The 12853-nt window shown below is 49.1% G+C and overlaps 1 protein-coding gene across 1 annotated transcript in view; it reads left to right on the top strand.

Annotated features, from left to right (window-relative positions):
* Positions 1 to 12853, top strand: part of vstm2la (V-set and transmembrane domain containing 2 like a) — a gene marked incomplete at both ends in the record, with an annotated part of 117230 nt that overhangs the window by 88871 nt on the left and 15506 nt on the right. The gene's annotated exons all lie outside the window — the stretch shown is intronic.

Raw genomic sequence — 12853 nt, 5'->3', positions numbered from 1 at the left:
GTATGTATTAGCTGCGACCAGCAGCTCTATAGCTCGCTCTGTTTGGTTGGTTGGTCCACAAAAGTGTCCCCCCTAGAAGGCAGAAATGTGGCATTGAGGTGTGAAGGTGTGAAGGTTTGAAGGTGTGAGTGTGTGGAGGTGTGAAGGTGAGTGTGCACAGACATGGTCACAGCTAGTGCGGATTCACGCCAAGTTATTTATTTCACAAGGACCATGCAAATTAATTAATGTTACATTAGGCCGGGGACACACAGGACGCCAAAGCACAGTGAAGTTTAAATTCTCGAGCAATAGCAGGTGTGTGTGTGTGTGTGTGTGTGTGTGTGTGTGTGTGTGTGTGTGTGTGTGTGTGTGTGTGTGTGTGTGTGTGTGTGTGTGTGTGTGTGTGTGTGTGTGTGTGTGTGTGTGTGTGTGTGTGTGTGTGTGTGTGTGTGTGTGTGTGTGTGTGTGTGTGTGTGTGTGTGTGTCCATGTGCATGGGGAATGGGGAATTAGGGACAGTGATATTTATATCCTAGAAGGGATATTTATGTATATATTCATCTTTAAGGATATATTTCTCAGCTCAAAGTGGGGTCTATCAAGGAGAAGCCCAAGACGTGATAAATAAATTAGATTTTTCTGGTTTTGAAAAGCGGGGTTCCCCAGGGGCCCTTGCACGGGGTTCCAGTTGGTCTCCCCCTCCCACAAAAATAAATAAATGCTCTCCACTGTTATCTTCTACGGCCTAGGCAGTTGTACATCATACATGAATCTTAAATGTATCTATGTTTAGTAGAAGGAATGTCATTGAAGCTGTTTTTCCTTTTTGTTCATGGACATGCTGCAGCTTCCACTCTGAAGCCTTTGGACTCTGTCTATCATTCTGCTCTTAGATGTATCACTGGTGACAGACTGACAGTTATTGTACCCATCATTGTATTCTATAATTCGATACGGTTGGGTGGTCCTCTCCGGTTAGAGAGACGTGACTTACATTGGCATCTGTTTCTGTATGAAGCCATTGTCGATGATCTTCCATCCTACATCACTTCATTGCTGGATTGGAGCTCTGGACCTTATCACACTCACTCGCCCCCAGACACATGGAACGTTCTGCAATGCACTTCAATTCATTAGTATCCATTGGTCAGTTTAAATCTTTAATTGATTGACTTTTCTATATTGTTTTTTATTTTGTATTTATTGTGTGTTTTATTTCTCAACGTCAATGTGAACAACAGCGTCCTTTGAGATTAAATGAAGATTGAATGAATGAACAGTGAAACCCTCCTCAGACGCAGGAGTCACGGGGACAAAATCCTATCAAATGGGGGCTTGTGGCCCCAATATGCATCAATATGTCCTTGATATAAAAACAAGTTTGAGAATCACTGGTAATTGAAGAGTAATTCACCGGTGTGCAGGACGAGGCCCCCCTCATCAGCATGTATAGAAAGAAACCCTCCCAGCTCACATCTCACTGCCTGCTCTTTTATAATATAGAAAGAAACCCTCCCAGCTCACATCTCACTGCCTGCTCTTTTATAATATAGAAAGAAACCCTCCCAGCTCACATCTCACTGCCTGCTCTTTTATAATATAGAAAGAAACCCTCCCAGCTCACATCTCACCGCCTCCTCTCTTTTATAATATAGAAAGAAACCCTCCCAGCTCACATCTCACTGCCTGCTCTTTTATAATATAGAAAGAAACCCTCCCAGCTCACATCTCACCGCCTCCTCTCTTTTATAATATAGAAAGAAACCCTCCCAGCTCACATCTCACCGCCTGCTCTTTTATAATATAGAAAGAAACCCTCCCAGCTCACATCTCACCGCCTGCTCTTTTATAATATAGAAAGAAACCCTCCCAGCTCACATCTCACCGCCTCCTCTTTTATAATATAGAAAGAACCCATCCCAGCTCACATCTCACCGCCTCCTCTTTTATAATATAGAAAGAAACCCTCCCAGCTCACATCTCACTGCCTCCTCTTTTATAATATAGAAAGAAACCCTCCCAGCTCACATCTCACCGCCTCCTTTTTTATAATATAGAAAGAAACCCTCCCAGCTCACATCTCACTGCCTGCTCTTTTATAATATAGAAAGAAACCCTCCCAGCTCACATCTCACTGCCTCCTCTTTTATAATATAGAAAGAAACCCATCCCAGCTCACATCTCACTGCCTCCTCTTTTATAATATAGAAAGAACCCATCCCAGCTCACATCTCACCGCCTCCTCTTTTATAATATAGAAAGAAACCCATCCCAGCTCACATCTCACCGCCTCCTCTTTTATAATATAGAAAGAAACCCTCCCAGCTCACATCTCACCGCCTCCTCTTTTATAATATAGAAAGAAACCCTCCCAGCTCACATCTCACCGCCTCCTCTTTTATAATATAGAAAGAAACCCTCCCAGCTCACATCTCACCGCCTCCTCTTTTATAATATAGAAAGAAACCCTCCCAGCTCACATCTCACTGCCTCCTCTTTTATAATATAGAAAGAAACCCTCCCAGCTCACATCTCACTGCCTGCTCTTTTATAATATAGAAAGTGTAACTGAGGGGTACAATTCCCTGACTGTATTAATCAAGTACTGATATCATTAAATCACTACCGTCTATGTACTCCTGGCCAATACTGTACATAAGTATGTTAGATTAGAACACTCCAACAATAACACGGTTTTCCACACAAAATACTCGGTTAGAATATTTATTACATAAAGGGGATAGTATTACATAATATATACTTTGCTTAGATTGCGCTTATAAGGCAAATAGAATGTGCAGGTAAATCAATAGTGAATATTAAGGATGATCTCTATGGTTATTCTGGGATAGGGGGTACTACCGGTTGTAAGCCAGCAGAGGGAGGCAAAGCTCTAGGCAAGTCAATGGTTCACGGGGGCGATGTCATCCCTGGAGCAGCGGGGAGAAGCAGCCTGGTCCCAGGATGCGCGCCGTGTAGGTGAAAGCTGTGGAGTCTCTGGTACGACAAAGACGGGCTTGAGTGATGTCTCCACGGGCACGTGGATCCCACAGCAGTGGGTGTAGACGGTTCTTCTGCTTCCAGCAGCTTGGTGAAGAATGAAGAATAATAATCCTTGCCGGAAAAGTGGCACTGCGGGCGGGGTGTAAATCCCCCGTGGTGCTGCTGCTCCGGTGTAGATATCCTCCGGTGCGTGGTAGTGCACGGTTGACCTTGACGTTACTATACTATTAGCACGGGCAATAAGTGCTCTATGTCGACGCACAATTACTCACTCCACGTGGTCTTTGACTCGTAATGAAGGTTTACTAATAAATAGAGAACGATACGACAAACAGACGTATTAGGATAACACGAGACTATCTTGGGGCGATGCGAGCCCTGCTCTGCCCACGTTGCGTAGTGGGTGAGGCGTTGCTTGGATAACTGAACCAGACTGAACTGAAGGCGAACTGAAAAGGAACTGCAAGGGGGGTTCTGTATTCGCCGCGCCGTATTTATGTGCACGGTGAACAAATAGTACCTATCTCATTTCTGTCGCCTCTCGGTCTCGTAGCCGTGGGCGAAAAGCGGGCATGTTTGGGCAAGTCCTGGCGGTAGCTTTCAAGTCAGCTCGAGGGGGGGTATGGCGCTGGCGCCTAGGGGTCGCTTCCAATAGGAGAACGAATATTATGGTCTGTCCTGCTACCAGGTAAAGGGATATTCCGTATATATTGTACAAGGAATATACAGGGGATATCAAACGATATACAAATATTATACATGGGATCTCAGGCAATAAATATATATATTCGGTTTAATCTGACCCTTTGTAACAGCCGCCCCCTAATTAGTCCCACCTAATTAGCTAAGCAGGGACAGATTAACCGCACTGTCCACTACTCAATGTCTGTGAGGGGTCGGGCAGTTCACAAAGTCAGGGGTCATGGTCGTCATTAGGCAAGTCGGGGAGCCTTGGCGACTCTATCAGCCTCGCCACGGGTCGGTTGTAGGGCCGCCCTTGGCCGAGCACTTCTGCCACTCTGACCTTTCCGTCGGCACCAGTGGTCACTTTGCTTACGCGGCCGGCCGGCCACGCAGCTCGGGGTGGTGACTGGTCTATGGTCATGACGACTGGACGGGATGAAGGGGGGCTTAGGAGGAAGCGGGCCTGAGACTGCTTTGATCTGGGCTTGGCTGTGCTTTCTCCTCCTCCGTCTGTTTCTCTTGTTCGCTCTGTACCCCGTATGAGGAGGGGCCGGTCCCGGCCGCCCCGTCAAGGAGTCGCTTGGGGTGCTGGGTTCGAGGTCAGCTACGTCTGAAGCGCAGCTGAGGGGGGTGGAGTTCCGAACTCCCTCTGGTACCCACGGTTCTCTCCCGGGCCTCTCGCTTAATGTCAGTAGCCTCTGCTGTACGGGGGAGAGGCCGGTGTCTTCTTCTGTCGCTCTGGAGTGGAGGCAGCTAGTGGCTGCTGTTCGGTTGAGAGATTTAGCGAGGGGGCCTTGTAGCGTCCACCCTAGGCGGGTCTCGACTGCTGCAGGACAGCCTCGGGTTCCGGTATGGACCCGGTCTATCGGGACGATGAGGTCTGCATGGTCGGAGCCTATCAGCAGGGTCGGGGTGGCGCCGTCTATGAGCGGGATAGGTAGTTGACGCAGGTGCACGTATTTGTCCATCAGCTGTGGGATGGGGTAGGTGCACTGTGATAGTCCTATTTCTTGGCTGGTGAAAGCATTTGTAATCCTATACCGTCGCTCTGGCTGCCCGCTTGCTGCGATAGTGAAGGAGACATTCTCGCCCTTTATCGTCTTTAAATCTCTTCTTATTGTCCGAATCGTCATTTGGTTCTCGCTCCCCCGCAGTCCCAGCTGGGCCGCAGCGGACGCGAGCAGAAGGGTCTTCTCTGACCCGTCATCAAGGACGGCGTAAGTGTCCATGACTTTGTCCCCGTGGCTCAGGAGCACTCTGACCACTTTGAGGAGCACACGGGGGGTCTCGCTGTGCTGGTCAATGTGGAGCACTCCTGTTGGTCGGCTGTCTTGGACCTTCTGGTGGGCTCCGCACCGTGCTGCGCGGTAAGCGGCGCCCGCCTGGGCCGCCTCACGCCACCGGTCCACCCGGACGGGGTCCAGCGTCCTACATTCGGCGCACTGTGCCAGCCAGTGTCCGCCGCCGCAGTAGGTACAGTAGGGAGCGGTCTGGGGGCTCTTTGGTGCTGGTGCCACCGCCTCGGCGTGGTACAGTACCGCGACGGGCCCACTCGGTTGTCCTGGCTGACGCTTGTTGATGTCGTGCAGGACCTCCAGGTGGGTGCCACCGCACCTGCTGCACTTTTTCTTCAGGCGGCACTCAGCTGCTAGGTGGCTGCGCGCGCAGCGGAAGCAGCGGCGGTGGTCCTTGACCCACTGGCTCACATCATCCGTGGTCAGCTTCTTGAAATCTTCGCACTGATGGAGCCGATGTTCTCCCTCACAGTACTGGCACTCAATCTTCCACTGGTCCTCTTTCGTCGAGGGGGTGTTGTGGTTGGAGTGCTGCGGTACTGCTTCGGCTTGGTGCATAACAGTCACCGATCTTCTTCCATCATTTATTCTCCTGGGTCCCTCTCTGGAGCTTGGCGTGCTCCGCCCGAAGGTGTCCAGTCGTAAGCTGCTGACTTCTCTCGCCAGGAAGTCGGCTAGATCAAGGAGGGATGGCTCGGGGCCGTCGGGATCTCGGTAGTCCCTCTGCCGCCTAAAGCGCTCCTGTCTTGCGGGTGGCAGCTTCTCCAAAATCCTCTCAACGTTAGAGTTGGCGTATAGCTCATGCCTGCCCTTCTCCCGTTGAGCTCCCAGCATCCCCACCAGGGACTGCACTTTGATTGACAGGTCGTCTAGTGAGCGATTGTCTGTGGCTGGGGGTAAGCGGTCAATATGCCTTATCTCTTCTATTACGTAATCCCATATACGTCCATATCTCTGGTCCAGCGCCGCTAGGGCCGCTGTGTATGGGGTCGTAGAGGTGGCATAGGCTAGCGCTATGTTGTGCGCTCGGGGCACTTTCAGGTGCTGGAGTAATATTGCATACTTGTGGCGTTCATCAGCGACATCCACCAGCATTGTCTCTAAGCACATCCGGAGCTCCGTGTACTGTGCTCGATTCTCATGGATGAAGTCTGGAATCGTCGGTGTGCCAATGTATGATGTCATGGATGACTGGCACATCGGTGAGCGTTGGGGGAGAGGCCTCCTAGGCGAGTCTCCTCTTGCATGTCGTCTTGGGCTGGTACTTGGTGGGTACCGAAGGTCGGGTACCCAGGTGCTGTTCCTCGGGGCTGGCGGTGCGTCAAACTCACCCGTGAGTTGAGTCGGGGGTTTGTAGCGCAGGGCCTCGGGGCTGACTTCTGGGCTGTACTGGACCTCCTGGTCCTGAGTACGTTGCTGCTGGTCGGCTTGACACTCCTCCTGCTCCTCCTCCTCTTCCTCTGCTAGGACCTGGAGTCGTCTGTTCAGTCTCTCTGCGTGGTCCGGTTCCGTTACCCGGTTGCTAGGTCTCGTATGGACCGGCTGGGGAGGGGGTTCGGAGACGTGGACAGGATCCTCCTGTAGGCGGGGTCCCGGGTCGCTTCGTCGGGTGGGGGAATGTGTCCTAGACCCATGTCTTGACGACCTCTGAGAGCTTCGTGCGGAGTGAGGGGGTGTCGCCATGGCAACCAGTTTGTCCATCAGCTCCGCCTGCAGCCGGTCGCGCTCTGCCTCGCGCCGGGCATGGGCTGCGTCGCGCGCGGCTTCGCGCTGGGCATTGGCGATGTCGCACTGCGCATTGGCGCTGGCCTGGGCAGCGTCGCGCTGTGCGTTGGCGACGTCGCGCTGGGCATTGGCGCTGGCATGGGCGGCGTGGAGCTGTGCATTTGCGACGTCGGCGCGGCTTCGCTCGATGTTCTCTTCTGTCTGGAGGCGTCTGGTCTCCAGCCTTATGCGGTCGTCTTCGCTCCTTTGTTGCGCCTGGAAGCGCTCTCGCTCACCTGCGTAATGTTCGCGCTCGCACGTCTGTTGCGCTTGAAGTCGATCGCGTTCGGTGGAGGCTGCCAGGGTGGCGATGAGTGCTTGCGCCAGCATCTTGTCCGCCTCGCTGGGGGAAGACGCCGTTCGGGGCGATCGGCTCCCGGCAGTACTTGTTGGAGATCCGTTCTCCTGTTGCGTACCGAGGAGATCCGTCTCCTGGGTGCGCGTCTCTTTAGGGTTGTCTTCCTCCCGGAGCTGATCGGGGGCTATTTCTTCGGTATTGTCTGGGGGTAAAGCCGTGTCAGTTCCCTCCTGGTCCCCACCGTGAGCTTGGTCAGTTACATTAGCACCCACTAGGGCCTCTGTGGTCGGGGTAACCTGGTTGTTAAGGTCAGACATAATTTTACTTTCTACTTTTTCCGCGTTTAACTTCCCTTTAAAGCTAGGTATTGGACTGACAGAGTATGCCTCTAGGTAGGGAGGTGGCTGTCGTCTGCGCTGCGGGCGATCTAGCTTAGGAGAACCGTTTGTGGAGTGTTCGTCATCGGCCATGTCAATATTAATATTATATTAATATTACGCTAATTATTATCCGGGGCTCGAAGGACCAATTGTAACTGAGGGGTACAATTCCCTGACTGTATTAATCAAGTACTGATATCATTAAATCACTACCGTCTATGTACTCCTGGCAAATACTGTACATAAGTATGTTAGATTAGAACACTCCAACAATAACACGGTTTTCCACACAAAATACTTGGTTAGAATATTTATTACATAAAGGGGATAGTATTACATAATATATACTTTGCTTAGATTGCGCTTATAAGGCAAATAGAATGTGCAGGTAAATCAATAGTGAATATTAAGGATGATCTCTATGGTTATTCTGGGATAGGGGGTACTACCGGTTGTAAGCCAGCAGAGGGAGGCAAAGCTCTAGGCAAGTCAATGGTTCACGGGGGCGATGTCATCCCTGGAGCAGCGGGGAGAAGCAGCCTGGTCCCAGGATGCGCGCCGTGTAGGTGAAAGCTGTGGAGTCTCTGGTACGACAAAGACGGGCTTGAGTGATGTCTCCACGGGCACGTGGATCCCACAGCAGTGGGTGTAGACGGTTCTTCTGCTTCCAGCAGCTTGGTGAAGAATGAAGAATAATAATCCTTGCCGGAAAAGTGGCACTGCGGGCGGGGTGTAAATCCCCTGTGGTGCTGCTGCTCCGGTGTAGATATCCTCCGGTGCGTGGTAGTGCACGGTTGACCTTGACGTTACTATACTATTAGCACGGGCAATAAGTGCTCTATGTCGACGCACAATTACTCACTCCACGTGGTCTTTGACTCGTAATGAAGGTTTACTAATAAATAGAGAACGATACGACAAACAGACGTATTAGGATAACACGAGACTATCTTGGGGCGATGCGAGCCCTGCTCTGCCCACGTTGCGTAGTGGGTGAGGCGTTGCTTGGATAACTGAACCAGACTGAACTGAAGGCGAACTGAAAAGGAACTGCAAGGGGGGTTCTGTATTCGCCGCGCCGTATTTATGTGCACGGTGAACAAATAGTACCTATCTCATTTCTGTCGCCTCTCGGTCTCGTAGCCGTGGGCGAAAAGCGGGCATGTTTGGGCAAGTCCTGGCGGTAGCTTTCAAGTCAGCTCGAGGGGGGGTATGGCGCTGGCGCCTAGGGGTCGCTTCCAATAGGAGAACGAATATTATGGTCTGTCCTGCTACCAGGTAAAGGGATATTCCGTATATATTGTACAAGGAATATACAGGGGATATCAAACGATATACAAATATTATACATGGGATCTCAGGCAATAAATATATATATTCGGTTTAATCTGACCCTTTGTAACAGAAAGAAACCCTCCCAGCTCACATCTCACTGCCTGCTCTTTTATAATATAGAAAGAAACCCTCCCAGCTCACATCTCACTGCCTCCTCTTTTATAATATAGAAAGAAACCCTCCCAGCTCACATCTCACCGCCTGCTCTTTTATAATATAGAAAGAAACCCATCCCAGCTCACATCTCACTGCCTGCTCTTTTATAATATAGAAATAAACCCTCCCAGCTCACATCTCACTGCCTCCTCTTTTATAATATAGAAAGAAACCCTCCCAGCTCACATCTCACTGCCTGCTCTTTTATAATATAGAAAGAAACCCTCCCAGCTCACATCTCACCGCCTCCTCTTTTATAATATAGAAAGAAACCATCCCAGCTCACATCTCACATTCTCTTTTCTAAATCTATCTTTGCTTTCTCCTTTAACATACATACATGTTTGTTTTTCTTTTCCAGGTTCATGTAGGCTCTATTGGAGTTCATGTAGACTATATTGGAGTTCATGCAGGCTCTATTGGAGTTCATGTAGACTATATTGGAGTTCATGCAGGCTCTATTGGAGTTCATGCAGGCTCTATTGGAGTTCATGTAGGCTCTATTGGAGTTCATGCAGGCTCTATTGGAGTTCATGCAGACTCTATTGGAGTTCATGCAGACTCTATTGGAGTTCATGTAGGCTCTATTGGAGTTCATGCAGGCTCTATTGGAGTTCATGCAGGCTCTATTGGAGTTCATGCAGGCTCTATTGGAGTTCATGCAGGCTCTATTGGAGTTCATGCAGGCTCTACTGGAGTTCATGCAGACTCTATTGGAGTTCATGTAGGCTCTATTGGAGTTCATGTAGACTCTATTGGAGTTCATGCAGGCTCTACTGGAGTTCATGCAGGCTCTATTGGAGTTCATGTAGACTATATTGGAGTTCATGTAGACTATATTGGAGTTCATGCAGGCTCTATTGGAGTTCATGCAGGCTCTATTGGAGTTCATGCAGGCTCTATTGGAGTTCATGCAGGCTCTATTGGAGTTCATGCAGGCTCTATTGGAGTTCATGCAGGCTCTATTGGAGTTCATGCAGGCTCTATTGGAGTTCATGCAGGCTCTATTGGAGTTCATGCAGGCTCTATTGGAGTTCATGCAGGCTCTATTGGAGTTCATGCAGGCTCTATTGGAGTTCATGCAGGCTCTACTGGAGTTCATGCAGACTATTGGAGTTCATGCAGGCTCTACTGGAGTTCATGCAGACTATTGGAGTTCATGCAGGCTCTATTGGAGTTCATGCAGGCTCTATTGGAGTTCATGCAGGCTCTATTGGAGTTCATGCAGGCTCTATTGGAGTTCATGCAGGCTCTATTGGAGTTTATGCAGGCTCTATTGGAGTTCATGCAGGCTCTATTGGAGTTCATGCAGACTCTATTGGAGTTCATGTAGACTCTATTGGAGTTCATGCAGGCTCTATTGGAGTTCATGCAGGCTCTATTGGAGTTCATGCAGACTCTATTGGAGTTCATGCAGGCTCTATTGGAGTTCATGCAGGCTCTATTGGAGTTCATGCAGGCTCTATTGGAGTTCATGCAGGCTCTATTGGAGTTTATGCAGGCTATATTGGAGTTCATGCAGGCTCTATTGGAGTTCATGCAGGCTCTATTGGAGTTCATGCAGGCTCTATTGAGGCTCTATTGGAGTTCATGCAGGCTCTATTGGAGTTCATGCAGGCTCAAGTTCAAGTTTCTTTAATAGTTGTCATACAGAAGTACAGAATACTTTCATACAAAATGCTTCTTACTGTTACGCTCCAGAGACTGTGCTAGACAAGATAGTATCAAATAACATAGTATAGCATGTAATTTAGAAGTAGAAAATGAGGTCACAGTGTTCAGTATAGACATATGTACAATGTTCAATGCAGAATAGACGTAACTGAGTTACCATATAATATACAATACTATGCAGTGTACTAATGTACAGTACTATATAGTGCAAAGCAGAAATGGGATGAGGTACAATGTAGGTACAATTTACAGTAAGGTGTACGAGTTGTAGTGCAATCCTTCATCAATAAATATAAAGTGTGGGGAGTGGGTGCTACAGTGTGTTTGTTTAAAGTGGGTGTGTGCTATAAAGTGTGTGGAGTGGGTGCTACAGTGTGTTTGTTTAAAGTGAGTGTGTGCGTGTGGATGTGTGTGCTATGTGCGTTTGATGGTTGTTGTTGTGTAGTGTTCATTGTTCGTTTAGCAGCCTGATGGCCTGGGGATAGAAGCTTCTTCTGAGTCTTTCTGTGCTCGCCTTGAGACTCCGGTATCGCTTGCCTGACCGCAGCAGTTCAAAGAGGCAGTTGTTCGGGTGACTGGAGTCTTTAATGATTCTCTTAGCCTTGCCCCTGCAACGCTTGTTGTAAATGTTCTGGAGGGTGGGGAGCCCCCCTCCAATTGTGCGTTCGGCTGAACGTGTCACTCTTTGTAGTCTGCTTCGGTCTTGTGCAGTGCTATTCCCAAACCAGGAGGTGATGTTGCCAGTCAAGATGCTCTCTATTGTACATGAGTAGAAGTTCTTAAGGATCTTCTGACTGACTTGGAACTTCCTTAGGCGCCTGAGGAAGTAGAGGCGTTGTCGTGCCTTCTTCACAACACTGTCAATGTGTGTGGTCCATGTCAAGTCCTCGGATATGTAGGCTCCGAGGTACTTAAAGCTGTTGACTCTCTCAACCGGTGCCCCGTCGATGCTGAGGGGGCTGTAGTCCTTGACCCCCGACCTCCTGAAGTCCACAATCATCTCCTTTGTTTTGCTGACGTTCAGGGAGAGGCTGTTTTCCTGGCACCATCCCGCCAGGACCTTGACCTCTTCCAGGTAGGCCCTCTCGTCGTTGGCAGAGATCAGGCCCACCACCACTGTGTCGTCAGCAAATTTGATGATTGTATTGCTACTCCGCTGAGCCACACAGTCGTGTGTGTACAGGGAGTAGAGGAGGGGACTCAGAACACAGCCCTGGGGGGCCCCTATGTTGAGGGTGATGGATGAGGAGGTGCAGTTGCCTGCTCTCACCACCTGGGGTCTGCCCGTCAGGAAGTCCAATAGGCTCTATTGGAGTTCATGTAGACTCTATTGGAGTTCATGCAGGCTCTATTGGAGTTCATGCAGGCTCTATTGGAGTTCATGCAGGCTCTATTGGAGTTCATGCAGGCTCTATTGGAGTTCATGCAGGCTCTATTGGAGTTCATGCAGGCTCTATTGGAGTTCATGCAGACTCTATTGGAGTTCATGCAGGCTCTATTGGAGTTAATGTAGACTATTGGAGTTCATGCAGGCTCTATTGGAGTTAATGTAGACTATTGGAGTTCATGTAGACTCTATTGGAGTTCATGTAGACTATTGGAGTTCATGCAGGCTCTATTGGAGTTCATGTAGACTATTGGAGTTCATGCAGGCTCTATTGGAGTTCATGTAGACTCTATTGGAGTTCATGTAGACTCTATTGGAGTTCATGTAGACTCTATTGGAGTTCATGTAGACTCTATTGGAGTTCATGTAGACTATTGGAGTTCATGCAGGCTCTATTGGAGTTCATGCAGGCTCTATTGGAGTTCATGCAGGCTCTATTGGAGTTCATGTAGACTCTATTGGAGTTCATGCAGGCTCTATTGGAGTTCATGTAGACTCTATTGGAGTTCATGCAGGCTCTATTGGAGTTCATGTAGACTCTATTGGAGTTCATGTAGACTCTATTGGAGTTCATGTAGGCTCTATTGGAGTTCATGCAGGCTCTATTGGAGTTCATGCAGACTCTATTGGAGTTCATGTATACTCTATTGGAGTTCATGTAGACTCTATTGGAGTTCATGTAGACTCTATTGGAGTTCATGCAGGCTCTATTGGAGTTCATGCAGGCTCTATTGGAGTTCATGCAGGCTCTATTGGAGTTCATGTAGACTCTATTGGAGTTCATGCAGGCTCTATTGGAGTTCATGTAGACTGTATTAGAGTTCATGTAGACTCTATTGGAGTTCATGTAGACTCTATTGGAGTTCATGCAGGCTCTATTGGAGTTGCTGGGATAT

Source organism: Notolepis coatsorum, assembly GCF_963971535.1.
Source record: "Notolepis coatsorum genome assembly, chromosome: 17".
Lineage (NCBI taxonomy): Eukaryota > Metazoa > Chordata > Actinopteri > Aulopiformes > Paralepididae > Notolepis > Notolepis coatsorum.
This window is presented reverse-complemented; position numbering and strand designations above follow the sequence as displayed.